General features: G+C 46.7%; 1 protein-coding gene and 1 long non-coding RNA gene across 6 annotated transcripts in view; one reads left to right on the top strand and one right to left on the bottom strand.

The window, feature by feature from the left end:
• MEF2D (myocyte enhancer factor 2D) overlaps positions 1-27,966 on the top strand; it is a 211,149-nt gene that overhangs the window by 32,306 nt on the left and 150,877 nt on the right. The window contains exon 1 of one of the 5 annotated variants that reach the window (XM_056546370.1): positions 15,622-15,676. The exons of 3 other annotated variants lie outside the window; for them this stretch is intronic. The gene's annotated coding sequence lies outside the window, so the exon portion shown is untranslated. One more of the 5 variants, XM_056546369.1, reaches the window with a different exon arrangement.
• LOC130295540 (uncharacterized) lies at positions 1,170-24,170 on the bottom strand. The gene is made up of 3 exons (XR_008848894.1): positions 24,120-24,170; positions 2,737-2,808; positions 1,170-1,222 (listed from the first exon to the last, which is right to left on the bottom strand). It is a non-coding gene; the product is annotated as an uncharacterized LOC130295540 (long non-coding RNA).

Raw genomic sequence — 27,966 nt, forward strand, 5'->3', positions numbered from 1 at the left:
TCCCCCTGCCTGTCGGGGGGGTCCTGAGTCCTATCACCGCCGCAATGCTCCGCGCCCCCCTACCGCCGCGTCGCACCCCCCACCGCCCCGGCCCCATTGCCTCCCCCATCCCCGGTTTTATAATTACCTGGGCATGGGGTCCACTCACTCTACATCTGGCTCCGGTGGCGTCCTCCTGAGCTGTCACTGTGCGCACGGACGGTGACGTCACGTTGCGCACGTCACGTCACTCGTCATTGCGCACGGCGTAACGCAAGACGCAGCAGGAGCCAGAAGTAGCATGGGCCCCGGGAACAGGTAATAATAAAACTGGGGGTGGGGGAGGCAATGGGGCCGGTGTGGTGGGGGGTGCGGCGGGTCGGGGGGGCTGTCGCGGTGCGGGGCATTATCGGCTTATCGGCAAGGTAATTGCCGATACTGATAATGCCCAAAATCGTGTTTATCGGCCGATAATATCGGCCAAACCGATAATCGGTCGATCCCTAGTTGGGACCCCTGCGATCAGACATCTTATCCCCTATTTTTTGGATAGGGGATAAGATGTCTAGGGGAGGAGTACCCTTTAATGGTTTGGGAAGTCTACGGTAATCCAACCATCTCTTGATTAGGATATATATGGCCGGTAGCTCCTTTTGTTGGTCCAAGATCGATGCGAGTTCTGACTGATTTGCCCTTCATACATTGAGCTCTGTAGAACCTTTCAACCCTACATGCTGAGCCCTCTAACCTCCTCCTCTCCCACCGTCGCGCCCTCCAAGCTCTAGAACGTGTACACACTGCTCGTATGTTCTTTATAAATAATTCTACGCTTTTCAATAATTCAATCAGAGCAGAAGAGCTTTGGATCTTTAATAGCAGTAACATAATGTCTCTCGTCTGCCAGGGACGGTCAGCTAAATGCCTCTGCGCCCCATCTTAAGTGCTCGATTCTCAAGGAGATCTGTATCCGGCACTTCTCTACACCCCCCCCCCCCCCTCTCTCTCTCTTTCTCTTCTGACCTGTCACAAAAAAAAAAAATCTATAGCAAATCTTCTTCAGGTATTGATGACTTCTAGTGGATTGACATGAATGTTATTACCGAGTGTTTTATGAGGCTTTTGCGCTTCTGTAAAGTCTCTATCCAGTGCAATAAAAAACTCAAGCAGACACAGACGACAGGATAATCTTTATTGACTTCTAATTTTACGAGTCTCCCCGGCTCTACCTGCACCTGCACAGAGGCTTAAAAAATAAAATAAATAGAAATTAAAGGATGCTTCCACTTTCGAGCCAGCGGATCCCATTAAATTACATGTCTTCTGAAAATACGAAGGGGGGGGGGGGGGGGGAATCTGAGACCATTCGTCTCCTGTGTGAGGTGTTTTTTGTGTTGTGTTGAGTTGCCCAATATGTTTGAGACCATTACTGATGGTGCCATCACATTGGGCATAGACAACAGGTCAGTTCTGGTTGACAATGAATGACCAAGTGTACGGGATAGCGACCAAATTAATTTCAAAAACAAATAACAAAAAAAAAAATATTAATAACCACTTCTGTCGGAACATTACGGGCCTATCCTTTTCCCACTAGCTGTTCGCCTGCAGTGTACACATTGGTCTTGTGTTTTGTGTGTGTGGAGTTGCCCAAGATGTTTGAGACCATACTGATGGTGCCATCACATTGGGCATAGACAACAGGTCAGTTCTGGTTGACAATGAATGACCAAGTGTACGGGACACTAGCTGTTCGCCTGCAGTGTACACATTGGTCTTGTGTTGTGTTGAGTTGCCCAAGATGTTTGGTGACCACTGCTGATGATAACGTTGACGATAGACACCAGGTCAGATCTGGTGGACAATGAATCACTACATGTGTACCCGATACCAACAAAATTGCTTGCAAAAAACAAACACAATAAAAAGCTATTAAAAATAATCACTTGATGGTTGAACAGATAATGCCTATAGGGGCTACGTCTATTAGGGACTCCTTCTATAGTATTGCGGGCCTATCCTTTTCCTAGTAGCTGTTCACCTGCAGTGTACACCATTGTGTTGTGTTGAGTTGCCCAAGATGTTTGCCATTACACCGCCCATAGACAACAGGTCAGATCTGGTGGACAATGAATGACCACGTGTCTGCCGGATACCAACCAAATGGCTTGCAAAAAAACAAACACAAAAAAAGCTATTAAAAATAATCACTTGATGGTTGAACGTGTGATGGCTATACAGCCATGCACTTGCTCCTTCTGTGGTACCGTTACGGCCCTGTCCTTTTCCCACTATCTTGTACCCTGCAGTGTTCACATTGGTCTTGTGTTGTGTTGAGTTGCCCAAGATGTTTGGTTACTACTTATGATGATAACCGGCCATAGAGAACAGGTCAGTTCTGGTGTACAATGAATGCCCACGTGTACCCGATACCAACCAAATGGCTTGCAAAAAGTAAACACACAAAAAAAGCTATAGATAGGTGATGCCTATAGGGACTCCTTCTATAATTACCATTGCGGCCCTATGCTTTTCCCACTAGCTGTTCGCCTGCAGTGTACACAGGGGTCTTGTGTTGAGTTGCACAAGATGTTTGGTGACCACTTCTGATGATAACCATTACGCCGGCCATAGACAACAGGTCAGATCTGGTGGACAATGAATGACCACGTGTACCCGATACCAACCAAACGGATTGTGAAAAAACAAAAACCCGAAAGAACCATTAAAGTAATCATTTGATAGCTGAACGGCTGATACCTATAGGGGCCGGCCATGCCCTGGCTCCTTCTTCTTCATTGCGGGCCTATCCTTTTCCCAGTAGCCGTTCACCTGCCGTGTACACAGTCATAAACCTGTTTAATGATTGTCAAAGGGCGTTCGTTCTTGTCACCAGGCCAGTGATGGAAGGGTTAACCCCGCGGTATCCTTGGAGCCACCCTGAAATGGAAGGTGGAAAACACAAAGCGCGGCAGCTGTTGCACGTTTTTTTCTGCATAATTACCAGGGGCTCGTCCTCGCCAAACCAGTTGCGTGACTTCACAGTCTGACAAAAACATTTCTACTCCCCATTGTGACGGTAAACTTCGCCGTGACCATCGATGGCCCCCTTGGGCGGTTTTCTTTTTTTCTCTTTCTCATAGACAATTATTGACCATGTCTTTCTAGGAAAATAAGTGATGACGCCAATTTAGGGTTTAGCGGGCAGGGTCTCACGCCATGCTGCAAAAGGTTTACGACAAAAGAAAACAAATTTTTCCTCATTCATTGGTGCCGTGTTTTGCCTGTCCTGCCAAGTTATATCAGAGTTTCCCAACCAGGGTGCCTCAAGCTGTTGCAAAACTACAACTCCCAGCATGCACTCCCCATATACATTAACACCATTTATAGTGCAGAGGGACACTTGCCGAGCCTTCTCACCTCGGACATCCAAATTCAGCAGAGAGTCGAGAGGCCATCGTACACAAAGATCAGTATTTTCGAACCAGGGTGCCTCCAGCTGTTGCTAAACTACAAACTACAACCTCCAGCATGAACTCCCCATCCCTGCATACATTAACACCATTTATAATGCAGAGGGACACTTGCCGACTCTTCTAACCTCTGACATCCAAAGTCAGCAGGGAGTCGGGAGGACTTCGGACACCTAGATCAGTGTGTCCCAACCAGGGTGTCTCCAGCTGTTGCAAAACTACAACTCCCAGCATGCTGGGAGTTGTAGTTATGCAACAGCTGGGGGCACCCTGGTTGGGAAATATTGAGATAGGTGAACTTCGCATTGACAGGGTGACCCTTATATTGGGGATGTCATGATGTTGTACATGGCAAGCCATTGTAGAACCACAATGCCCAGTATGCACCTCCCATCCCCGCATACAATAACACATTTATAGTGCAGGGGGACACTAGCCCGACCTTTCTCTCCTCTGACATCCAAAGTCAGCAGAGAGTTGAGAGGCCATCGAACACATAGATGCAAAACCATAAATAATATTTATAATAATATATATTTTTTATAAATATATATAATTTATTTTTAAATTTTAGCTTTTTGTTAGACTTTTTCCCCCCCGCTTTTTTACATGGAAGATTCATGCTCCCCGTGTGCGGCTTCCGTCGTCACATGATGCTGTTTCCGCAGCGTCTGACAGACTCGCCAGCTGCGGAGGAGACGCTGGGACTTGCAGTGCTGCAGCAGCTGCAGCACCTCATCTGGCAAGGTTGGGGCGTTTAACAATCGGAGAAGTGTATTTGGAGAGACATCTGTTTTCCTGTCACACGTATGCCTCTCGCACTCTCTCTCTCCGCCGCCTTCTCAGCAACAAAACATGTTTGTTCTTTAGCACTTACACAGAATGGGATCATTATCCGGGCCCCGTTATGACGGCTCATACTACTGTGAAAGCACCTGTGTGTGCGGGTTTTTTTTTTTCCTCGATGACTTAAAGGGCCAACGTAGTATCACGTGCAGCAATCCAGCAACTATCTCCTAGCAGGATGCATTTGTTAACTGGAGTGCCTTAGGGAATTGCTATATAAGCAATTGTCCAATATAATATTAAAGGGGTACTCCACCCCTAGACATCTTATCTCCTATCCGAAGGATAGAGGATAAGATGTTAGATCGCTGGGGTCCTGCCGCTGCCCCCCCCCCCGCGATTTCCCTGCTGCACCCAGCCTTCATTTAAAGCGTTGGGGTGCAGCGCCCCACTCGTGACGTCACGGCCATGCTCCCTCAATGCAAGTCTATGGGAGGGGGCGTGATGGCCGTCATGCTCCCGCCCATAGACTTGCATTGAGAGGGCATGACTGTGACGTCGCGAGTCTCCACCCCGCATCGCCAGTCACTCGGCACGGAGTGAAGATCGCTCCATCCACCGGATGGCTGGGGTGCTGCAGTTGAGATCGCGATCAGACATCTTATCCCCTAACATTTTGGATAGGGGATAAGATGTCAAGGGGCGGAATACCCCTTTAAAAGGGCACAGTCAGAATCAAAACCTTTTTATATGTCGTACACCTTGGCAAAACAATAACCTTTCTAATATACTTTATATAAAGAAAATTGTATCTCCTTTTTATAGAAATGATGGCTTATTAAAAAAGACCACTAGGGGTCCCCATACCATCCAGAACATAATCCTGTCTGGCTACAGCATCATCTTTGTCCCAGCTGAAGCACAGGCAGGGACAAAGTGCAGGGAGTGGGGGCGGGACTAGCACTCCTCTGTGCTCACTCCTGTCCTGTTAGACGGCAGCATGAGAACAGAGAGGAGGGGTTTACAGAGCAGCCTGCAGTGACTGGATAAAGAGACACAGCACAGCAGACTCAGGGAGGAAGTGAATGCATGGTGAGTAAGGGCGGGCTCAATGCTTGCCTCGGACATGCCCCTCTTCCTAAACAGCGTATGTCAGAATGAGTGAGCAGCAGAACCGAGGGAATTGTGAGCCAAATACAGAAGCCTGTGGGGGCACTGCTGGGAATCGAAACGGTCACTGCCAGGATTTAGTGGATGATCTTCATCCGGAGGACCCCTTTAAAAGGACAGAGCTCCTAAGACTTTATACCTCTTTGAAGGAGGGAAGTGTTGGCCCCAATGGATCCTGATAAAATGGCCTCGTGCCTGCTGTATCCCATGTATGGCCGCCCTAAGTGAGGCACACTAACCTTATTTCTCCGTATCAAACGTCAGATCTTATTTATGACAATATCTGGGGTGTTGCAATTAAGTGAAACTTTCCTTCCAGGGTGTCATTAAATCCCGGAACACGAGCATTTCTCATCAGGCGTGTTCCGAATCAGCCAAAATTTAATACACCGTACAAGGTGCATGGGCGTCGTGTATAAAAGGCGTGCGTAGTCCGTGAGAAGAAATAAGTTGCCATATTGCTGAGTATTGTACTGCATGGAGACCCATATGGAGCGTACTACTGTAGGCCAGTATTTCCCAACCGAGCTGTCTCCAGCCGTTACAAAACTACAACTCTCAGCATGCTAAAAGCTGGATGCTCCCTGGTTAGGAAACACTGGCCAATGGGTCCCCATGCATGGGATATGAGGGACGGGATATGAGGATGATGGATGGGGTAAGGAAGTGAGGACAAAATATGAGGGACGGGATATGGGGAACAAGATATGAGGACGGGATATGGGGAACGGGATATGAGGATGATGGATGGGGTAAGGAAGTGAGGACAAAATATGAGGGACTGGATATGGGGAACAGGATATGAGGACGTGATATGGGGAACGGAATATGAGGAAGGGATATGAGGATGATGTATGGGGTAAGGATGTAAGGACAAGATATGAGGGACGGGATATGGGGAACAAGATATGAGGATGGGATATGGGGAACGGGATATGAGGATGATGGATGGGGTAAGGATGTGAGGACAAAATATGAGGGACGGGATATGGGGAACAAGATATGAGGACGGGATATGGGGAAGGGATATGAGTACGGGATATGGGGAACGGAATATGAGGAAGGGATATGAGGATGATGTATGGGGGAAGGATGTGAGGACGGGATATGAGGACAGGATATGAGGAACAGGAATGAGGTCGGGATATGAGGATGGGATAAGGATGGGAGGACAGGATAGGAGGATATGTGGGGTAAGGGTGGGATCTGAGGACAGGGCATGAGGAACGGGATATGAGGTCAGGGTTTGAGGACAGGATATATGTCGGGATACAAGGATGGACTATAGGGTCAGAGTAATGGTACGGGATACAAGGATGGGATATGATGATGGGGATATGGGGAAAGGATGTGAGGACGGGATAAGAGGTCAGGATATGAGGATGATGTATGGGGTAAGGATCTGTGGACAGGATATGAGGTCGGGATACGAGGACGGGATATATGGTCGGGATACAACGACGGACTCTAGGGTCAGAATAATGGTACGGGATATGAGGTCGAGATGTGAGGATGATATATGGGGTAAGGATGTGAGGACGGGATAAGAGGTCGAGATATGAGGATGATATATGGGGTAAGGATGTGAGGACAAGATATGAGGTCGGGATATTAGAATGGGGACATAAAGATGAGAAATGAGGTGTGGAAATGAGGACAGGATATGAGGACTGGATATATGGTCGGGATAGGAGGACGAGATATGAGGACTGGATATATGGTCGGGATAGGAGGACGAGATATGAGGACTGGATATATGGTCGGGATAGGAGGACGAGATATGAGGACTGGATATATGGTCGGGATAGGTGGACGAGATATGAGGACTAGACAAGCGCCATTGTTGCTCTTTTTCTTCCACAAGTTTTAGGTAGGAAGTCTGGGCAAATGGCTGCTGCCCACTGTGGTAGTTTTGGGGTCATGTGGGCATAGCATACTTGTTCATTCGCGGTCACTTGCTTTACCTATCCCCTTGAATTCTCCCTGTACTCCCCATTGGCTGCCACAGTATTCCCCGATGGAGTATATTTGGCCACCATTAATGATCGAGGTACGATACAGAGAGAAGACTCAGCGCGGGGGAGGACGAGCGGATGTTGGTTTTCTCGCAGGTCTGTGTGTTGTGGTTTTGTTGAACACCAGTCTCTGGATGGCGTGGGCCGGCAGTCGACGCATCTATGGAAGGTTTTCTACAGCTCGGTGGTTTCTACTAATAGTACAGAAGCGAACGAACATCGCGAATGTTATAGGGATTACTGTACATTGAAATGTCTCCAATATAGCAACGATCGACGCTGTCCCTTTAAAAGTCGGAAACTATGGTTCCTGATACTCTATATCTATGTATTATATCAGGGTTTCCCAACCAGGGTGCCTCCAGCTGTTGCAAAACTACAATTCCGGGCATGCTGGGAGTTGTAGTTTTACAACATCTGGAGGTCGGGAGACCTAACTAAGTAACTAAGGCTAAGGAGTTTTAAAGGGGTACTCCGGTGATAAACATCTTATCCCCTATCCGAAGGATAGGGGATAAGATGTCTGATCGCTGGGGACCCCCGCGATCTCTGGCGCGGGACCCCAGTCATCCGTGCACAGAGCTAACCCTGATGACTGACGAAGGGTTATCCAGGAAAAAACGTATTTTTATAGATCAACTGACTCCAGAAAGTTAAAGGGATTTGTAAATTACTTCTATTAAAAAATCTTAATCCTTTCAGTACTTATGAGCTTCTGAAGTTAAGGTTGTTCTTTTCTATCTAAGTGCTCTCTGATGACACCTGTCTCGGGAAACGCCCAGTTTAGAACCAAATCCCTATAGCAAACCTCTTCTAAACTGGGCAGTAGAGATGAGCGAACTTACAGTAAATTCGATTCGTCACAAACTTATCGGCTCGGCAGTTGCTGACTTTAGCCTGCGTAAATTAGTTCAGCTTTCAGGTGGGCTGGAAAAGGTGGATACTGAGTGTGTCCACCTTTTCCAGCCCACCGGAGCACCTGAAAGCTGAACTAATTTATGCAGGATAAGTCATCAACTGCCGAGCCGAGAAGTTCGTGACGAATCGAATTTACTGTAAGTTTGCTCATCTCTACTGGGCAGTTCCCGAGACACGTGTCATCAGAGAGCACTTAGACAGAAAAGAACAACTCAACTTCAGAAGCTCATAAGTATTAGAAGTAATTTACAAATCTGTTTAACTTTCTGGAGCCAGTTGATATATAAAAAACATTTTTTTTCCTCGATAACCCCTTTAATTCCAGTAATCCAGCAGCATTGCGCCATCTTTATTTTTTATTTTTTTTGTAGCGCCAAATATGCAGCAAAAAAACACGTGCATCACGTTCACAAAGGAAATATAAGCCATAGTTCACACTCGAAGCTGCGCTGCTTATTTACTTATTTTTGTCTATTAGAAATTCGAATAATCTTTTATTCTGTGCTCAAAACATGTCAGATTTGCGCGCCATTTTTTTCTTCTTTTTTTTTTATGCATCACGTTGTTTGCTAAGGAAATATAGGCCATAGTTCACACCGCGCACTGCATTGCTTATTTATTTTATTTATTAGTGTATTTATTTTTTTCAATTTCAAATTTGAATAAATTTTTTTTTTTTTATTCTGTGCTCAAAACGTCAGATTTTTTTTTATTTTTTATTTATATTTAAATTTTTTTATATGCTTTAGAAAAATACATGTGCATCACGTTGTTTCTTAAAGGGCTACTCCGCTGCCCTGTGTCGGAAGCTCCGCTCCCCAGCGTCCGGAAGTTTATTATTTCCGGACGCGGTGTGTGGGCTTCCGTGTTCAGGGCCGCCACCTCGTGAAGTCACGCCCGCCCGCCCGCCTGCCCCCTCAACGAAAGTCTATGGGAGGGGGGCGCGGTGTGCGGGCTTCCGTGTTCAGGGACGGCTCTCGTGACGTCACGCCCGCCACCTCAACGAAAGTCTATGGGAAGGGGGCGTGACGTCACGAGAGCCGTCCCTGAACACGGAAGCCCGCACACCGCGTCCGGAAACAATAAACTTCCGGACGCTGGGGAGCGGAGCTTCCGACACAGGGCAGCGGAGTACCCCTTTAAGGAAATATAAGCCATAGTTCGCACTGCGTTGCTTATTTTATTTATTTATTTATTTATTTTATTTTATTTTAATTTATTTTTTCACTTATTTATTTTGACTATTTCAAATTTGAAAAGTAATAATAATAATTTTATAATAATAGGAATAATAATAATAATAATAATAATAATAATTTTATTATTATTAGTTTATTCATGCTCCATACACGTCAGGGATCCAATACGCAGATTAGCCCCATTGAGTGTGATTTATAGGGTTATTTAGTGACGACAATTTTTTTTTTTCGTATTCTCTACAAAGGGAGCCCTATAAGTCAGCATATGGAGAACAGGTGGCATCACGACGGGGAAAGTGTGTAGGTTGGTATCGCCACCCCCCCCCTCCTCCTCCTCCTCCTTTCCATAGGTAAACAAGATCTTGTAAAGCCGGGCCGTCTTCCTTTTTAGGATTAGTAGGGAGAGTAGCCGTGGTCTGACTCCGCCCCCTGTCTTCCAGATAACAGCAGCTCCTTAATGCTGGATCGTGGGAATCCAGTCCTCTGCTCTCTGTGTTCACAGGCTCCACGATGCTGTCACGTCTCTGGGAAGGTTATTCCAGGGGCCATGGGGCATCTCGATGGCATTTTTCTCACGTTAATCCATTCTGGTAAAACCCTTTAACGTATCGCACTGCCTCGTCCTTCCAGTGTGGAGAGATGGGTACTAGCAAGCGTCACTCAGAGCGAGCGAGAATCTTCTCTATATATATATATATATATATATATATATATATATATATATATATATATATATATAATATATATATTAGACCCCTATATAGAAGAGCAGATAATAGCCCTATTCCAGCCTGTGCTCTCCAAACTCTGCTCATGCAAAACTACAATTCCCAGCATACCCGGACAGCCGTTGGCTGTCCGGGTATGCTGGGAGTTGTAGTTTTGCAACTTCTGGAGATCCACCAGGTTGGAGTCTGCTCTCCTAGAACATTGACTGTAATGTGATCTGTCATTGTAAGGGTTAAATTTAGGCTTCTCCTGGTTCTAGACATGGCCAGTTTAGCAACATATGTGACTTTTTTTTTTTTCTGGGGTAAATGCTAATAGTGATTTATGGCAGTGACAGATAAAACTGGTCACAAGAAAACCCAAAGATGACATTTCTTAGGCTGATCCGTTATTCTTATCTGTGCTGCCTGACGAGTAAGGTGGAGCATAAACTGTGCATGTCCTGCAGAGGTTCAGATTGTTCGGTACCATGCTACAGCTCCAACTCCGAGAACCTAGGTCCAACTGTTCCAACTCGTGGAACCTAGGTCCCCAAACTATGGACCTTCAGCTTATGCAAAAGTACAACTCCCAGCATGCTGGGAGTTGTAGTTTTGCAACATCTGGAGTGTTTTAGAACACTGACTGTAATGTGATCCTGTCATTGTAAGGGTTAAATCCACACTTCTCCCGGTTCAAGACATGGCTAATTTGTTCTCAAATAGCAATATTGAAATTGTTTCTGGGGTAAATACCCATAGTGATGTGGGGCAGGGGCAGAGGAAACCGTACACAAAAAAAGAAAACCTAAATGTGACACCCCGACTCCACCGCCTTAGCACGCTGGAGGCAGCCATTTCTAAAACAGATCCGTTATTCATGTCTGTGCCGTCTGACAAGTAAGGTGTAGCATTCACTGTGCGTGTCCTGCAGAGGTTCAGATTGTGCCAACTGCTAGAAGTTAGGTCCAACCGTTCCAGTTCCTAGAACCTAAGTCTACCAAACTGTGGCCCTCCAGCTGATGCAAAACTACAACTCCCAGCATGTGCGGGCAGCCAAAGGCTGTCCAGGCATGCTGGGAGTTGTAGTTTCGCTACATCTACCGTTTGGAGACCGCTGTCCTAGAGCATTAACTGAAGTGTGATCCCGTCATTGTAAGGGTTAAACCCACGCTTCCCCGGTTTCCTCTCCTGGTTCTAGACATGGCCAATTTGTTCTCAAATAGCAATATCTGTGAATCTGGGATTGTTTGAGTTCCCCTGGGACCAGTTTGAAGAAAATATGTTTCCGCGTCCCGAACTTGACCTCGAAAATCCAAAGACGAAACAATGAATATGCAGAAGTTGTTCCATTTATTCTCTTTTTGGTAATGAACAGGCTGGTGGCCATTTTACACCCGCCAAGCTTATTTTACCGCGTCAGACTTCTTGCCTTTCTGTTCCAACTCCGAGAACCGGGGCCTCCAAACTGAGGACCTCCAGCCCGTAATATAGACAATATAGACCTTGCGATCTTGACCCTCAATATTAGGACTCTCACCTGATGGTTTCTTTGGTATCGCCCACAATGGGGTACAGTGGTCCTCCTAGCTATGTCTAGGACCAGTCTGGAATTTCGAGGTTGAACCCATCGATAGGATCTAATGGAGAAGTAAGAATGGCCCAAGCTCGGACTACTTCTCAAATCTCCAGATGAACTTGGCCCATTCTTTCTTCTCCATTGGACATAGTATCCCGTACTGGTATCCAGCATGGAACAGTTTAACATACTGGTTTTCTTCTTACCTATGGGTGTGAGGAAATTGGGTCTACCTCTGTGCACTGGTATCTTAAAAATGTAATTTTTCTCATATCCTGTTATTTCTGCATCCTGACGTCTTGAGGAACACTTCCTTGATAAAAAAAAAATATTATCTGATTCTTGGAAAGCTGGGTGACGACCATTTTGGCATGTCTGGTTCCCAACAAGTTTGTTACCCAGTTGTGCTAAAATCCCGAAAGGCTAAAGTGTCAATAGGTATATGGAAGTGGGGTGGGCACAATATGTAACTAGGCAGAGCCTGGCAAGGATGGGTGGGAACTGTGAGCTGTAAGGCCGGAGGAGACCAGTGGCTATTGGCCACCAAATGCTCATGGCTTTATCCACTTGTGCAGTTTGAGAACTTGGTCTGTTGGTTGTCACCCAGCTTTCCCAAAGACTCCCCTTCCATCCAGAAGAACCCAACTTTGTGGTGGCAGAAGAAGCATCAACTACGCTTCCTATTTTTAGCCAGAAGTTATTTATTTAGAGCTCTAGGATGGTATGAACAATCTGAACCTTTGCAGGACACGCACAGTGTATGCCACACCTTACTTGTCAGCCGGCACAGAAGGGAATAATGGATCAGCCTATGAAATAGCTGCCTCCACAGTGTTAAGGCGGTAGAGTCAGAGTGTAGTATTTGGGCTTTCCCGTGACCCTTTTTGTTCGCTCCTGCCCTAAATCAATATGGACATTTTAACCCACAAACCGTCATTGTGGCCCCAGGCCTATATCTATGGTAGACTGATCATGGCTCTGATTACCACCTGTGCCGGTTGCCCTTTTTCCCCCACGCATGTATGTGGGGGCATAGTGTGCAGCTCTCCGTGCCCTTTCCCACACATGTATGTGGAGGCACCACATGCAGCCATCTGTGTCCGAGGGCACGGGAGTGGTGAAGCTGCGAACATGTGTTTTGAATGTCGCTGAAGCTGTGTTTCCACGCTTTGAAGACACGTAGAGAAAAATGCAGAAGCCGAGGCCCAGCGAGGAGACAGATGAATGTGCCCCCGGGGGAGATCAGCCGCCCCCACACCGTGTCATGTGCCGCCATACTCAGGTGAGAATGCAGCTCAGCAACTTTATGCCGTATACACGTATATTGATGAAGGAAGATGTATATTTGTTTATTTTTTGGTCTTTTTTTTTCAAAAGCCCACTTTCATATACCGGGTGATGTATATATTCCTTCTATAGTGCAGCATAGACTTTTATTGAACACTATAGAGGTTCTTGTGTAAACCTTGTGCTTACCTGTTTTAGCTGATGTGGCAGGCATGAAATTAGCTTCTTTTTTTGGTCTGCAATTCCACACAATTGACTGGGGGGTCTCGGCAGGGACTGCAAACTGTTCAAAAAAATTAGCTCCGCCCTTGAGGAACACCAACTCAGTATTTGTTAGACATAAAATTAGGCATCATTTATATCATTTTAGATACAGTAAGCTCTACACTAACATATGATAATTGGGGGGAGGGGGGGTTATTGTAAACGTATGGTTTGTATACATGTGATGGAGCAGTGTCTTAAAGGGGTACTCCGGTGGAAATTTTAATTATTATTATTATTATTATTATTATTTTTTTTTTTATCAACTGGTGCCAGAAAGTTATACAGATTTGTAAATGTAGTTCTTAAAAATCTTTAAAATAAAAAATTCTTTAAAAATCTTCATCCTTCCAGTACTTATCAGCTGTTGTATGCTCCACAGGAAGTTCTTTCATGCCCCCTCCTATAGACTTGCATTGAGGGGGCGGGGTGTGACGTCATGAGGGGCGGAGCCGTGACATCACGATACTCCGTCCCCTGCACCGCCCGTCATCAGCCACAGAGCGATCCTCCCTCTGTGCAGCTGAAAAACGGGGGTGCTGCAGAAGAGATCGCGGGGGGTCCCCAGTGGGCGGGATCCCCGCGATCTAATGAGATGTTTAGCGCCTGAGTATCCCTTTAAATTTGAAGCGGAAATTCTGCCATGTGAATAGACCCCTAAGAGTGGTAAGACTAAAGCATCACAGCAGCACAGAGCATTTCAGGATATGAATGTGTTGATCTTGTTGGAGGCGGTAGGTTGTCCCGTCATATGATGTTAGGGGGGTACTGTATTGGTGACCGGCTCATAGCGAACCTCGCAGCTCGGCTGTTGATTACTTTAGTCTGCATAAATTAGTTCAGCTTTCCAAGGGCTCCAGTTGCCTGGAAAAGGTGGATACAGTCCTAGGAGATCTAAGACGGTCATCCCGGACTTTTCCAGGCAACCAGAGCCCTTGGAAAGCTGAACTAATTTACGCGGACTAAAGTAATCAACAACAGAGCTACGAGGGTCGCTACAGGCCAATTTACTGTAAGTTCGCTCTACAAGGAGCAGAGTCCTCCCCCAGCAGCACAGAGTATTTCAGGATCCGAGAGTGTTTTGTACTTGTAGTTCCTGCCCGTCCAGCGAGTGACTTTTCGCAGGCGGCCTCCAGTGTCCCCCGTCCCCCACCCCTCATGCTCCATACAGACCATAGTCAGATATTTATAAAGCTCCATTGGCCGGAGACCCTATTTCTTTCCCGTCATAGGAGGGGGACCGTGTCCAGTTTCCAGTGGTCACGGTGCGGAGAGGGCAGCGCCTGGCGGTGGGGCACGTCTCCTCTCTGCCAGTTCCCGGATCACAGCGAGATCAATGTTGGACAGGTGTGTGCGGTCTGTCCGGGTGGCAGAGGCTGAAATCTAAACCCTCCTCCCCCCTGGCACACACAATGGCAGGCCCTGTGTTTACGGTAGCGGCGGACACTGACCGTAATTTTGAGGGTATTTTTAGCTCTCTGGGCTCCTTTTTGAGAAGAGAGATATATCTATAGGACATCAACAGCGGTAAAATGTAAAAATAACAGGAAGGAGGAACGCGGCGGTCAGGTCAGAGTTCACTTTGGGGGAGATTTATCAAAAGCTGTCCAGAGGAAAAGTTGCTTAGTTGCCCATAGCAACCAATCAGATCTCTGCTTTCATTTTCCAGAGGCCTTTTCCAAAATGAAAGAAGTGATCTGATTGGTTGCTATGGGCAACTCAGTAACTTTTCCTCTGGACAGGTGTCGATAAATACTGTCCATAAGGAAAAGTTGCTGAGTTGCCCATAGCAACCAATCAGATCGCTACTTTCATTTTTGAAAAGGCCTCTGGAAAAGGAAAGCAGCGATCTGATTGGTTGCTATGGGCAACTCAGCAACTTTTCCTCTGGACGGGTATCGATAAATGCTGTCGAGAGGAAAAGTTGCTTAGTTGCCCATAGCAACCAATGTTGCTGAGTTGCCCATAGCAACCAATCAGATCGCTACTTTCATTTTTGAAAAGTCCTCTGGAAAATGAAAGAAGCGATCTCATTGGTTGCTATGGGCAACTCAGTAACTTTTCCTCTGGACAGGGGTTGATAAATCCCCCCCCATAGTCGTTTTGGGAAGGTCCAGCATTAGGACCGAGCGTATGGTCGCCCCTGACAACAGAAGATTTCTGCGCCGGTGATTCATGGCATTATACAGTCGATGACTAATCTCAGATCCTTCAGATTAAACGCCTGTTTTCTCGAGACCTTCGCCGCGTTAGACCGGCGTACGCAGACTGAGATGGTCGGATAAAGGACAGATGACTGACGGTAGTACACGGAAATAAAGGGGGCATTAGAATAAGGTGGCGGTGATATGGTATTGATTTGGCTAAAGCACCTGTCGCCCGCACTACAAGCCTATACCAATAGGTAAGGGTGGGGGACACTGATGACAGATTCCGTTTGAAGAAGCACGTCGGGATTTTATTTATTTGTTTGTATATATCAGGGTTTCCCAACCAGGGTGTCTCCAGCTGTTGCTAAACTACAACTCCCAGCATGCCCAGACAGCCTTTGGCTGTCTGGGCATGCTGGGAGTTGTAGTTTGGCAACAGCTGGAGGCACCCTGGTTGGGAAACACTGGTCCATTGTGACAGATTCCGTTTAAAGAAGCACGCCGGGATTTTATTTATTTGTTTGTATATATCAGGGTTTCCCAACCAGGGTGCCTCCAGCTGTTGCAAAACTACAACTTCCAGAATGCCTGGACAGCCTTTGGCTGTCCGGGCATGCTGGGAGTTGTAGTTTTGCAACAGCTGGAGGCACCCTGATTGGAACACACTGGTGTATATATAGTACAGCATAGGCTATTAAAGGAGTATTCCAGTGAAAAATATCCTTCGGATAGGGGATAAGTTATAGATCGTGGGGGGGGGGGGGGTCCGAGCGCTGGGGCCCCCCGGGATCTCCTGGATGGGGTCGCCGCAGTCTGCAGGAAGTGAAGTTTCCTCCCCAGCAGAAAGCCGCTGCAGACACGCCCCCTCCATGTATCTCTATGGGGTACATGGAGGGGGCGTGTCGGCCGCCGCGTCATGCGGGGACGGAACGCCCCTTTTCCAGCATACTGCTGCGGCCCCGTCCAGGAGATCCCAGGGGGGCCCCAGCAGTGCTCGGACCCCCCGCGATCTATAACTTATCCCCTATCCGAAGGATACAGATCTCCTTTAAAGAATAATGTAGAGGTTCTCGTGTATGGAGAGGTTTGCTATGGGGGATTTGCTCCTACTCTGGACAGTTCCTGAGACAGACAGACAGGTGTCAGCAGAGAGCACTGTTGTCAGACAGAAATGAACAACTCAACTTTAACAGCTGATAAGTACTGGAAGGATTAATATTTTTTTTTTTTTATAGAAGTAATTTACAAATCTGTTAAATTTTTGGGAGCTAGGTGATATGAAAAAATAGTCCGCGTCGAAGACATGTTTAATGGATATCCACAGAGACGTCAGGGTGTTGTCACAAGCGTAAGAATTATGCAAGAAGGAGAAGAGCCAACGTCTTATGCAATGTTCCTTTAAGAGCTGTCCAGCGCTTATGAAACGCTGAATACCTGAACGATCGGTCAGCAAAAGGTGTCCGCTGCTACAACTTGTAGCTCCTGACCGCGGGACAAGGGCCCGATTGTAAAGGTGGCAGTGTACAGGTTCTTCCGAAGCTGCCACGGTCAACAAATTTCCTCTTTCTTTCTTAAAGACGTACACGTTGTTTTTCTCTCTCATGCAGTGCTTGTGAGGGTATGGATGAAGGCATTGGTGTCCATACTGTGGACCTCCAGCTGTTGCAAAACTAAAACTCCCAGCATGCCCGGAAAGCACTGTGTTCAGGCTCAAAAGGACTACACAACTTCCTGTGGAGCATACAGCAGCCGATAAGTAATGAAAGGGTTAAAGGGGTACTCTGCTGGAAAATATTATTTTTTTTAAAATCAAGTTAAATAGATTTGTGAATTACTTCTATTTAAAGTTTTTAATCCTTCCAGTACTTATCAGCTGCTGTATGTTCCAGAGGAAGTTCTTTTCTTTTTTAATTTATTTCCAGTCCGACCACAGTGCTCTCTGCTGACACCTCTGTCCATGTCAGAAACTGTCCAGAGCAGGATAGGTTTGAAATGGGGATTTGTTCCTGACATGGACAGAGGTGTCAGCAGGGAGCACTGTGGTCAGACTGGAAAGAACTACACAACTTCCTCTGTAGTATACAGCAGCAAATACTGGAAGAATTAAGATTATTACATAGAAGTAATGTACAAATCTGTTTAACCTTCTGGCATCAGTTGATTTTGAAACATTTTCAAAATTTAAAGGGGTACCCCCCCCCAAACTTCTTATCCCCGATCAAAAGGATAGGTGATAAGATGTGTGTTCACTTGGGGTCCGGCCGCTAGGACCCCTGCGATCTCAGGGTTTGCGCTGCGGCGTTCTGAACATGGAAGCTTTATCTGTGTTCGTGACGCCACGTCCCCTCCATTCAGGTCTATGGGAGGGGGGCGTGGCAGCTGTGGTCGCCCATCACAGAGCAGAGTTCACTCTGACTGGGGTGTCATGCTGGAGATTGTGGGGTATCCTACCTGAAACTACTATTTGTTTGTTTATTGACAAACTTGAGTCCCCGGGACCCCTCGGTTAAGCATACAGCATTTCGATGCTTTTGTTTCTTCCGGTGATCATGAAACGCGCTGTCCCCGCTTTGCACCACCGCCGGATGCTTTGATATTTTACACATAGCGATGCATTATTAATAATCTGTTTTTGTTCTCTTGGTGACGGCAATGTTCCTCTAGTTTAATTGAATCTCTGGAACACGTAGCATCAGATTCCGGAGAATATATGAGGTTAGAAAGAGACTATGGGTACTGAGGGGCACCTAAACGCTACCACATTTGGAATCCAGTGAATTCAGACCAAATTAAAGGGGTACTCAAAGGTAAAAGGTAAAAAAAAAAGTTTTAAAATCAACTGGTGCCAGAAAGTTAAACAGATTAATAAATTCTATTAAAAAAGTCTTAATCCTTCCAGTACTAATCAGCTGCTGTATGCTCCACTGGAAGTTGTGTAGCTCTTTCCAGTCTGACCACAGCGCTCTCTGCTGACACCTCTGTCCATGTCAGGAACTGTCCAGAGCAGGAGCAAATCCCCATAGCAAACCTCTCCTGTTCTGGACAGTTCCTGACATGGACAGAGGTGTCAGTAGAGAGCACTGTGGTCAGACAGAAAACTACACAACTTCCTCTGTAGCATACAGCAGCTGATAAGTACTGGAAGGATTACAATTCTTATATAGAAATAATTTACAAACTTGTAGAATTTTCTGGCACCAGTTGATTTAAAAAAAAAATTTCCCCCCTCCGGAGCACACCTTTATCCCAAATATTAACGTATTACTAACTCCCAAAAGCAAAGATGTAAAATGGGGGAGATTAAAAATATGAGGGCATGGAGGAGCCAAATTAAAGATGACATTGTACAGTGCAAGAGTCCTGCTTGGGTTCTCACCACCTGGATTTGTCCGCCTAAGCACTTACCGGTGGGCAGCGCCTTAAAGGGGTATTCCAGGAAAAAACTTTTTTTTATATATTTATCAACTGGCTCCAGAAAGTGAAACAGATTTGTAAATGACTTCTATTAAAAAAATCTTAATCCTTTCAGTGGTTATGAGCTGCTGAAGTTGAGTTGTTCTTTTCTGTCTAAGTGCTCTCTGATGACACCTGTCTCGGGAACCGCCCAGTTTAGAAGAGGTTTGCTATGGGGATTTGCTTCTAAACTGGGCGGTTCCCGAGACACGTGTCATCAGAGAGCACTTAGAAAAGAACAACCTTAACTTCAGAAGCTCATAACTACTGAAAGGATTAAGATTTTTTTAATAGAAGTAATTTACAAATCTGTTTAACTTTCTTGGGCCAGTTGATATATAAATAAAATAAAAAAGTTTTTTCCTGGATAACCCCTTTTTAATGGAGAAGTCTCATGGCCAAACACGTATCCCTTATCCACATGATAAGTTTTAGATCGCGGAGGATCCGACCGCTGGGGCCCCCCGTGATCTCCTGTAGGGGGCCCTTGCTCTCCCCAGGAGCGGCGTTTCACGACGCCTGCACAACGTGGTTGCCAGCCACACCCCCTCCATATATCTCTATGAGAGAAGATAGCCGAATAGCTCTGCCTTAGAGACATATGGAAGGGGCGGTGGTGTGAGATCATGGGGGGTCCCAGCAGTCAGACCCCCTGTGAGTTTAAACCTGTCCTGCGGATAGGGGACACGCTTTCCGGCATGAGATATCTCCTTTAAAGGGGTACTCCGCTTGAAAACATTATTTTTTTTTTTTTTTTATTAACTGATGCCTGAAAGTTAAACAGATTTGTAAATTACTTCTATTAAAAAATCTTAATCCTTCCAGTACTTATCAGCTGCTGTATAATACAGAGGAAGTTCTTTTCTTTTTGAATTTACTTTCTGTCTGACCACAGTGCTCTCTGCTGACACCTCTGTCCATGTCAGGAACTGTCCAGAGCAGGAGAAAATCCCCATAGCAAACATATGCTGCTCTGGACATTTCCTGACATGGACAGAGGAGTCAGCAGAGAGCACTGTGGTCAGACTGAAAGGAAATTCAAAAAGAAAAGAACTTCCTGTGAAGCATACAGCAGCTGATAAGTACTGGAAGGATCAAGATTTTTAAATAGAAGTCATTTACAAATCTGATTAACTTTCTGGTGCTAGTTGATTAAAAAAAATATTTTCCACTGGAGTACCCCTTCTAAAGGAGTTCTGTAGTGAAATATAACTTATAACTATTCAAAGGATAGGGGATAAGTTATAGATCGGGGGTGGGGTGGGGGGTCGTCCGAGTGCTGGGACCCCATGCAATCTCCGGCGTGTGCCAACACTGCACAAAGCGACCAAAGAGATACATGGAGGGGGCGTGTCGGCCACAGTTTCCTGCAGGGGTTGGAACGTCCTCTTCCGGTAGACTGTCGGGGCCCCTTTAAGGAGATCGCGGGGGGTCCAAGCACTCGGACACCCCCCTGTGATCTATAACTTATCCCCTATCCTTTGCTGTTCTCAAAATAGTGTCTTAAAGGGGTACTCCGCTGCTCAGCATTTGGAACAAACTGTTCCGAACGCTGGAGCCGACTCTGGGAGCTTGTGCCGTCATAGCCCCGCCCCCTCATGATGTCACACCCCGCCCCCTCAATGCAAGTCTATGGGAGGGGGCGTGACAGCTGTCACGCCCCCTCCCATAGACTTGCATTGAGGGGCGGGGTTTGACCTCATCAAGGGGCGGATCTATGACGTCACAAGCTGCCGGCTCCAGCGTTCAGAACAGTTTGTTCCAAACGCTGAGCAGCGGAGTACCCCTTTAAGACACTATTTTGAGAACCGCATCATGGTGGAAGCCCTGAAGGGTGTGAGAACCCACCTCATGGACCATCCGAGTAGTTCTATTACACAATGGGGGTTCCGGAGCAGAACATGTCCTACCTGTGTGGATGTTCTCTGGTTTCCGTCCATGTTTCAGGTTAAGGCCTTGTTCCTCTTTTACTTACCGACAATTTCTGTGAAAAACAGACCCTGCAGATCCTAATCTTACCTATCCGCGGCCATTCTGTCCGATTTTCTGTATTTCTCGTGGCTACGATTAAACGCGTTTTAGGGAAACGAGATGTTATCTGCCAACCTGTCAGATATCACGACCACAGAGTCCCGTCCCTTCAGCCTACTTGGGGCGAGGTGAGAAGATTAGATCTCTGCGCGGCTTTGAGAGGAGAGGAAAAACCAGCTCCGTAGCTGAAGAGTCAGTGAACCAGGCCGCGACGCCTTGGTGGCAGTGACATCTTCGCGAACTTCTGCAGTTTTTTTCACTTTTATTATGGTTGTTTGCTAGTGTTTTTTTTGATCGTGTAAATCAGTGGTCACAAACTGCCAGCATGCCTGGACAGTCAAAAGCCTGTCTGCCTCCTCCAGAGGATCCACACTGTCCCTAAAAGATAAATCAAGGCTTCCTTTTCATCTCATATTTTTCATCTTACTAGTAGTCTCAAACTGTGGCCCTCCAGATGTTGCAAAACTTCAACTCCCAGCATGATCAGACAGTCAAAAGCCTGTCTTCCTTCGCCAGAGGATCCACACTACCCCTGAAAGGTAAATCAAGTCTTCCCTCTCGTCTCCTGCCAGTAGTATCAAACTGTAGCCTCCCAGATGTTGCAAAACTTCAACTCCCAGCATGCCCGGACAGTCAAAAGCCTGTCTGCCTCCACCAGAGGAATCCACACTGTCCCTAACTGGTAAATTATTGTCTCCCTTTCATCTCATCTCTTTCCAGTAGTCTCAAACTGTGGCCCTCCAGATGTTGCAAAACTTCAACTCAACAGCATGCCTGGACAGCTATTGGCAGTTCGGACATGCTGGGAGTTGAAGTTTTGCAACATCTAGAGGGCCACAGTTTAAGACTACTGGAAAGAGATCAGAGGAAAGCCTTGATTTACCTTTCAGGGGCACTGTGGATCCTCTGGAGAAGGCAGACAGGCTTTTGACTGTCTGAACATGCTGGGATTTGAAATTTTGCAACATCAGGAGGACCACAGTTTGAGACCACTGGTGTAAATGGTAAAGGGGCGGGGGGCTGCCACTTGTAGGATGATGTCCTGCCATGAGGAGTTAGTCGTTGAGGACCATGGCTATAGTAGGTTGTCCATTCCAGATGAAGGGATTTGGCTGCTTAGGATCCTTATGATAAACTGCAAGGAACGCCGTGTACAGGATTAGACCGTAACATACCTGTCAATGGGTTATGCAGTACAGCCCCCATCCAAGTCGCATTGCTCAAGTTTCTCTAATTCTGCTCTCCGAAGGGTCCGCTCAGATGTATGGCCTTGTGGTCTTGAAGGCTGCAGCGATCAGCACTCACTGATCAGCAGGGTCCAGCGGCCACATCAATGACCGCTTCCTTTAAGACTTGTTTAACCCCATCATATGCGAAGAGGCTCCTCTAACCCAATTTGCACTTCTAGTTTCTGTTTTAGGGACCCTAACCCGAAACGCGAGGAGCTAATAACAATTACAAGTGTATATTTAAAGAGTACCTGTCATGATGTTGTTACATGTTATAATCCTTATAAAGCCTTTATTTTTATAATTTTTTAGTTTTGTACCTTGATATTGCTCTGTATTTTCTGCTCAGTCTCAGTCAGATTCACAGACTAGGAAGGGGCGTTCCCCAGCAGGTGCCATACAGGGGAGAACTTCCTTCCTCTGCTACACACAGCCCAGAGCAGTTCAGTGTGAGATGAGCTATGATTGGCTAAGGCTGCACACACATCCCTCAGCACTACAGACTGCATTTCCTGATTTTGTACTTCTGCCAGGCCAGCAGCAGTCCAAAGTCTTAGAAAGAGATGGGGGGGGGGGGGGGGGTGTAAATGTGCTCTGGACAAGTAGGGAGACACCTAGTGGCAGCTTTTTTAAACACAAATAAAACATAGAAAACTTCATTATTTTAAATGTTGTTTTTTTTTTTTTTTTTTTTTAAGTAAATTAGAAAGATTTTTTATTTACCATAAGGAGTGCAATAGCAAAAATTAGTTTTAATGAGCGTGCCCATTTAACATCTTTTCACAGACCTTGAGATGGTTCTAGATGATTAAATAAGTGTTAGGGTGCATTCACACCACGTTTTGTACATACGGGTGCCGGATCCGGCAGAAGGAGAGGCAAACCGGGCCCTCCCGTACCCTGGCCGGATCAGCCCGTGACTCCATTTACTTAAATGCTCAAACCGGAATCAAACGGTGACTCCGGTCGGCTCAGTTTTGACCCGTATGCGGTTTTGGACCGGACCTAAAACCATAGTATACTACGGTTTTAGGTCCGGTCAGGAAACCGCATACAGGTCAAAACTGAGCCGAATGGAGTCAAACTGGATCATTTAAGAAAATGGAGTCACGGGCTGATCCAGCCGGGGTACGGGAGCGCCCGGTTTGCCCCTCCCCCCCCCCCCCCACTGGATCCGGCACCCGTATGTACAAAAAATGAGGTGTGAATGGACCCTTATGGAGACAAATAAGAGGTCACACTGTGTACAATGGGCCTGATCACAGGAGGGATCAGCGTGCTGACCATATGAGAGGCAATGAGCAGTTATTGGGTTATTGGGACCTCCCAACCATCTGATGTGTATGAAGTTGTCCTGACCCCCCCCCCCCCCCCCGCAGCAACAGGTGTCAGGCAAAAAGAATGATGAAGCTGAGCATGCATGTCTATATGGGGTGGGGAGGACTTGCTGTTGGTCGAATAAGGCAAGTTCAGGGAGGACAGAGACCCCTTCAAAGCGGAGGGGTAAAATCTTGCTTGATCTTTGTTTTTCAGTATGAATACAGACCATGAAAATGGGGCTTCGTGATCCCTGAGACTCCAAGAGTTTTAACCAGGAGGTGTCAGAAGAATTATGGCCTTTTGTCGGTTGCCTTCATGTAGACCAGTGGTCTACATGAAGACCACTGATGTAGACTATAGTTTGAAAAAAAAATTCTATTTTTCCAAAAATTCTCTTGTGTTTTGTGAAGTAAATTCCGTCCATTGCTGCAAGATGGATTTACATAGGTCACCTGTTTGTCTGCGTCATTCAGCTAAGTGTGGGTGTTAAGTAAATAAGTTCTACGGTAAAAAAGGAGTCTACCCAGACACATGAAAGGCTTAAACCTACAGCCTTTGTTACCTCCTCAATGCTCGGCTGATGTGTGGCCCCCACCTCCGAATTTTCTTTCTCTCCTGTCTCTAGAGAATCTTGTTTTAATAGACAAAGTTCTCCGGAGATGGACTCCAGCCCACCCTAAGATTCAGCCGTACAACCAGTCTATGAAGTCACGTTTGCAGGTCAAAGAAGGACATTCCATGACTTGGTGTAACATTGTGATGGTGGAAACCAACTTGTACGGTAGGGAAAGGCCACAGAGATTAGATATTTTGTTGGCCATCGTGGACAATGACATCTTCCAACAATTATCTTTTGTCTATGGCCGCCTATCAGGCATGTTATAGACTTGAGTAGGGTATAGGACCTCCCATAATCGTATTATAGGAGTGTGTCGCTGCCATCATACCTTTTTAGATAGTCAGTGGGTTTTGGCAAGTGTAAGCATATGTGTATGGCCATTCTAATAGTACTTGTGTATGGGAGAGTTGTTTTGATGGTTGAGTATATACCATCTTTCTTGTATGGAGACCCTCCTCCTAAAAAGGGTACTCCGCCCCTAGACATCTTATCCCCTATCCAAAGGATAGGGGATAAGATGTCTGATAGCGGGGGTTCTGCCGATGGGAACCCCTGCGATCTCTCCGGCAGCACCCCCTGTCATCTGGTGCACAGAGAGCACTTTGCTCCGTGCCTGATGACTGGCAATGAAGGGGCCGGGTGGGAGCGTTGCAGCAGTGACCTCACGAGGAGTCTACAGGAGGGGGCGGGATGGCAGTGACCTCACGAGGAGTCTACAGGAGGGGGCGTGGTGGCAGTGACCTCACGAGGAGTCTACAGGAGGGGGCGTGGTGGCAGTGACCTCACGAGGAGTCTACAGGAGGGGACGTGGCGGCAGTGACCTCAAGAGGAGTCTGCAGGAGGGGGCGTGGCGGCAGTGACCTCACGAGGAGTCTACAGGAGGGGGCGTGGTGGCAGTGACCTCACGAGGGGCGGGTCATGACCTCACAAGGGGGCAGGGCCGTAACGTCACGAGCCTCTGGCCCCCTGCATCGCCAGTCATCAGGCACTGAGCGAAGTTCGCTCTGTGCACAAGTTGACACGGTGCTGCAGGAGAGATCGCGGCGGCCCCTTGGATCCTTTGGATAGTGGATAAGATGTCTAGGGGTGGAGTACCCCTTTAAGGCAAGCGGCATAACATGGTAGGCAAGTGGTTTATACATAGCAGACCCAGAAAAGTTAATGAATCAATGACCACCCAAACAGTTTGTCACTAACCATCCACCAATCCAGCCCTTATAGCCAAAAGCTCTGCTCAGCACCTCCCCAAAAATGTAAAACCAAGTAATAAAGCATTTAGGGTAAATCCTCAGAAGACATCTTCAGCCTTGCCGAGTGGTTCGCGAGCTCTATGGAAATACAATTGATTCTTCCCTTTTTATCGGACTGGAAAACTCCTACAGTCTCTGATCTCTTTCCCGGACAGGTTATCAAGCTGCTACTTCCTCATTTGGGCAGCCTTCACATTTCCCCTTATATCGTCTGATTTCTGATTGTCTCTGCCTTCACTTCTCGTTCTTTCCTCATATAAGATAAAACAGGAACATATCTACTTGCCCAGTAAAACTTTTCAGCAATATTTGTTGATTCCAGGAATACTTTATGGCAGAGAACATGGAGGTGATGAGGCCTGTAAAAATGAAAAGTAGGATGTCCCTTCTGGTGCCAGTCTTTGTCCTCCACCCATCCCACACCATGCCCTTTAAGGGGAGTCCTTCATAGATTAAAGGGGTACTCTGCCCCTAGACATCTTATCCCCTATCCAAAGGGATATCGTGGGACTCCCTGTCATCTCCATGCTGCACCCGGCGTTCTTCGTTTAGAGCGTCGGGTGCAGTGCCGGAGGCTCGTGACCCACGCCCGCTTGTGACATCACGGCCACGCCCCCTCAATGTAAGTTTATGGGAGGGGGCGTGATGGCAGTCATGCCCCCTCCCATAGACTAGCATTGAGAGGGCATGGCTGTGACATCATGAGCCTCCGCCCGCATCGCCAGTCATCCGGCATGGAGTGAAGTTCGCTCCGTGCACTGGATGTCTGGGGTGCCGTAGCCGAGATTGCGGAGACATAAGATGTTTAGGGGTGGACTACCCCTTTAGGACCCCTATTTTAGGACCCCTATTCTCCCTAGCTATAGGAGTGTCTGCTACCAGCTTTGGTGGGTCTTACCCCTGGTTCTAGGCTAGATGTATTTCCTAGCGGCTTTAGTGTTCTTTTTATAAGTGATTCTTTAGGTCTGTCTTCTACCTGATCACTGGCCCTATTACACACGGTAATACCTGACTGTTGGGCTGATAACCGCTTTGTGTAATAGGACCTGTATTCTTCTCCCAGGTCTTCTATCAGCTTTGGTAGGTCTTCCCATTAGCCCTACTTTAGGTGTGTTTTTTAACTAGCTTTGATAGGTCTTCCCATTGGTTCTACTTTAGGTTTTTCTTTTACCAGCTATGGTGTGTCTTCCCATTGGTTCTACTTTACGTGTCTTCTATCTGCCTTGGTAGGTCTTCCCATTGGCCCTACTTTAGGTGTATCTTCTGCCAGCATTGGTTTCACTTCCCATTGGCCCTATTTTAGGTGTGCCTCCTTCCTGCTTTGGTGGGTCTTCCTATTGGCCCTATTTTAGGTGTGCCTCCTTCCTGCTTTGGTGGGTCTTCCTATTGGCCCTATTTTAGGTGTGCCTCCTACCAGCTTTGATGGGTCTTCTGCTAGCATTGGTAGCACTTCCTATTGGCCCTATTTTAGGTGTGCCTCCTACTAGCTTTGGATGGTCTTCCTATGAGCCCTATTTTAGGTGTGCCTCCTACTAGCTTTGGTTGGTCTTCCTATTGGCCCTATTTTGGGTGTGTCTCCTACCTGCTTTGGTTGGTCTTCCTATTGGCCCTATTTTAGGTGTGCCTCCTACCAGCTTTGGTTGGTCTTCCTATGAGCCCTATTTTAGGTGTGCCTCCTACCTGCTTTGGTTGGTCTTCCTATTGGCCCTATTTTAGGTGTGCTTCCTACCTGCTTTGGTTGGTCTTCCTATTGGCCCTATTTTGGGTGTGCCTCCTACCAGCTTTGGTTGGTCTTCCTATGAGCCCTATTTTAGGTGTGCCTCCTACCTGCTTTGATTGGTCTTCCTATTGGCCCTATTTTAGGTGTGCCTCCTACCTGCTTTGGTTGGTCTTCCTATTGGCCCTATTTTGGGTGTGCCTCCTACCAGCTTTGGTTGGTCTTCCTATGAGCCCTATTTTAGGTGTGCCTCCTACCTGCTTTGGTTGGTGTTCCTATTGGCCCTATTTTAGGTGTGCCACCTACCTGCTTTGATTGGTCTTCCTATTGGCCCTATTTTAGGTGTGCCTCCTACCTGCTTTGGTGGGTCTTCCCAATTAATCATTCTGTGTCTCTTTCCAGCTTTGGTGGGTCTTCCCCCAGGTTTAGCTTGTTGGGGTGGTCTCACACTATGTAAGACTTTTTTGTCCAAACCAAGAGATGATTTTGATATAAGAAATATGTGTATGTGTCAGACTGACTATGCCATTGGCATAGAAGATGGGCTTTCCCAGCATGCCTTGTTGTTGTTCCCAAATGCGCATTATTAAAAGTGGCTAGGACTTCTGCCATAGAACATAAAAACAGTTTACAAAGCCTTTACTTTAACCCGCCGGCTGCTTAACTGCATGAATAATGAATGAAAATAAATTGTTTTTCTTTTTTTTTTTTTTTTTCTCCCTTTTTAAAAATGTTCATCTATTGATGAAGGCGGGAACAGCGCAGAGACGATCTGCATCACAAATATAAGGACAAAATGAAAGGCTCGAACGTTCTGTATCCT

This window comes from Hyla sarda, chromosome 11 (genome assembly GCF_029499605.1).
Source record: "Hyla sarda isolate aHylSar1 chromosome 11, aHylSar1.hap1, whole genome shotgun sequence".
NCBI lineage: Eukaryota > Metazoa > Chordata > Amphibia > Anura > Hylidae > Hyla > Hyla sarda.